Below are 3,576 nucleotides of genomic sequence, written 5' to 3' on the forward strand. Positions count from 1 at the left end.
AATTTAAACACCCCAACAATAAATCTTGCTTCTTCCAGCATAAACAACTAGTCATATCATATTTTTAGATATACCAATTCAAAACAAGTTTCACACTTATTAAAATAAAACACCAAATTTTATCTACAGGGAATTTAAATTCTTTTTTCTTTTTATTTTTAATATATGTATATATACACAAATATTTACAATTTTTCTTTCATTTCTCTTCATTTCGGCTTTTTATGGCAGTCCAAAAATCATCTCATCCTTCACCATTTCTTTTTCTTATTCGTTTTGTTTTTTCCTTTTTCTCTTTTATCATTTCACTTTTTTTCGCATACACTTACCATCTAAGTCCCATTTTACCCCAAACTCATTTTATCTACACTTTCTCTTTCTTTTTCCTCTTGATAAGGCTCTAATAGCGTCACATTGACACAATCATCACATGTGTGCCATCTTCTTTTTATCAATTTATTGTTTGGACACTCACTAGAAATATAGTACACTTTTTTGTTTCCTCTTCTTCTTATTTTATCTTCACAATATTCTACACTGGTCATTGCAACACTATGCGGGTTTGGCATCATCTTTTCTGGAAATAAAGAAATATGAATTTTTATTATCAGAAAATATAAATTAAACTTCAAAAAGTACAATTCTCTTATAGCAATATACTATACTTATAAAATGATTTCTTTTCGTAATGGCAAAGAACAAGAAATAAACCCCCTACATATACTAGCAATAATAGTAAAATAAATAGCTAGCTATGAAATGTATAATACAATGCTTAAATTTCAAAAATTACACCTATCTTATAGTTATACATTTGTTTTCCCTTATGCTAGTTTTAGACGGAAGCATTTATCGTAGCATTTCTCGTAGCAAAAATCGTATCATCGATATCCTACCGTGTAAAGTAGCAAATGCTATAGCATTTCCCATGCCATGGCATATCCTATGGCATTTCTTGTCGATAGAATCTGCTCTATTTCGTAGCATTTTCCCCAGCATTTCTGCTCCGATTGCAGCGCCGTGGTGTGTTAAAAGAAAGCGAAAAATTTTGTGTCAAATATCCATGCTCTTTGTTTTGTGTGGGAAATTGAATTGTAGTAAAGAAAAATGAGTTGGAGTAGGGATACTATTATTATGTTGATTAAAAAATATGAGGAACATCCTTGTTTGTACAAAGTTATAAGCGTGCAGTTTCACTATACGGATCCACACAGAAATTCATTTTTAAAAATTCTCGTTTCATTTATTGTACCTTCAGCAATCATTTCTGAGGTGTGCTCTTGCATTCTCCGGTGTAGGTTCAATTTAACAGGTAGCAACATGTAGTTTTACTATACGGATCCATAGTATAAGTAGTAGTACTAGGAGGAGGAGGAGTAGGAGTAGTAGTTGTAATAGTAGTAAGAGTAATAGCAGTAGCAGTAAGTAGTAGTAGTAAGAGTAATAGCAGTAGCAGTAAGTAGTAGTAGTAAGAGTAATAGCAGTAGCAGTAAGTAGTAGGAGAAGTAAGTAGTAGTAAGAGTAGAAGTAGGAGTACTTAATAATAGTAATAGTAGCAGTAGGTGTAGTAATAGTAAGAGTAGTAGTAGTAGTAGTAATAGGAATAGGAGTAGGAACGGGTAGTAGTAGTAGTTGGAATAGGAGTAGTAGTAGTAGTAGTGGCAGTAGTGGGAACGGGTTAGAAGGCCCGAAGTGGTTGGTTGGGTTCTGTTCTCGATAGAAAATGGGGAAGTTACAGATTTGCAAAATTTTATGGCAGCTTATTGAAGATTACGTGCATTTCAGGTTCGACTTTAATTTCTATATTTCCACGTAAATAAACATTTCAGATGTAAGTGCACACCTTATTTCCATTACTTATACACTACTCTATTAAAATACTAGAAATTTCTTCTGTAAATTTTAAACTCTATGGATCTGTGTAGTATAACTGCACCGTTAAAAATCCTTTGTATCATAATAAGCGTATGCGAAAAAGGGCTTTAGAAGAAATAGTGACTGAAATATCTGTTTTTAGTTTGTGAGCCATAATTGCGCTCTTCTCCAGTGATTTGTTTGCTACGTCACGCCAAAATGCTTATCAAAATGCTACCGTGTAAAAGCACAATATACTTTTGATGCCATAGAATATTATATGAGATATTTGGCAGCATATCTGCTACGAGAAATGCTACGATAAATGTTTTCGTCTAAAACTAGCCTTACTCTTTTTTCTTAGTGTATAGCATCAACCATCAACGCATATTTATGAATGCGATTATTTACTTTTTATGAAATTAATAATCATATTGATCAAACCCACTTACTTACCTACGAAAATATCTGAGTTTGTGTTCGTTCAATTATTTTATCCTAAGTATTCTTAACATTTTTTTCATTTTCTGTACACTTTCTTAGCATAATAACAATCTTTATATTTTAAAGAAGATATAAAAATCCTAAATAAAACAATACCTATTCATTAGTTTTCTCTTAAGCAAATACCACACGATAACAGTAAATATCACAACTTCATGCAACTTAATTGTTCATTCGAAAACCCCAGTTTAGTTCTTCAAATACTACACTAATTTATGACTCATATAACTTCGGTGTTTAACAAAACGTTAAACTATATTTACTTAGCACGAAAAATCAAAGTTAACTTTTCCTTCCTTCCTTCTTATTTTTTAGAAAAGAAATTCGTACAGTTAATACCATAAACTATCATTTTTTACCAATGGTATTCCTATACTAACCAATAGTTTTCACGTCTTTAAAGCAAATAACCGCTGAATATTGCAACTGTATGCATTTGACTTATACTTGTAACACCCGAGTTCAATTCCCGGTGGTAACTTATATCATTTCAATTCCTCGTTTGAATCTTGTGAATATAGGTTTACGTCTCATACAATCTTAGTATTGAATGTTATTAATATCTTTAACGACCCGCAGTAACTTTTTCGTACAGTTTGAATCTCTAATGTTTGTATCTTGCAACAAAAAAAGGTTTTACGACTAATGTATTCTAGTGGACAAACACCGTATCTGTGGGTTTTTCTTCGTTTATCTTAACCTAACTTAAAAATAAAAAGAAGCAAATGTTTTACTTAAAAGAAATAAGAAATTATTAGTATTATCATACATATTCTAAAAGACGAAAAGCAGTTATGGGTATTTTTTATTAGAAAGAAAGGTATAAAACTCATCTATTCGTAAAAGAGAGAGAGATGTCCTTTGATCAGTGTTTCGTCTTCGAACCTGTTTGAAAGTAGAAAATCTTGCTTCAGGTAGTTTCCAGCGTCTCTTGAAGACGTATCCTCTTTAAAAGTGTACTGTAAAGAAACAAGAATGAATCGTTAATTTACGTGGTGAACACGAATTTGTTTCCTGAAAGAAAACAAGTAATTGTTTATTTTATTATATATTTTAAATAAAAGTAATTATTTATCTTTTATTGAAAACAAATATATAAAACTTACCTATTGCTAAAAGATAGATGCGTCACATTCCTTTGAACAGTTCATATTCTAACAGGTTTAAACGCAAGATAATCCTGTTTTCATTTCTTCTTCTTCTTCGTGTTCTATATAT

The sequence above is a fragment of the Thermobia domestica genome, chromosome 10 (assembly GCF_964235325.1).
Source record: "Thermobia domestica chromosome 10, izTheDome1.hap1.1, whole genome shotgun sequence".
In the NCBI taxonomy this organism is placed as follows: domain Eukaryota; kingdom Metazoa; phylum Arthropoda; class Insecta; order Zygentoma; family Lepismatidae; genus Thermobia; species Thermobia domestica.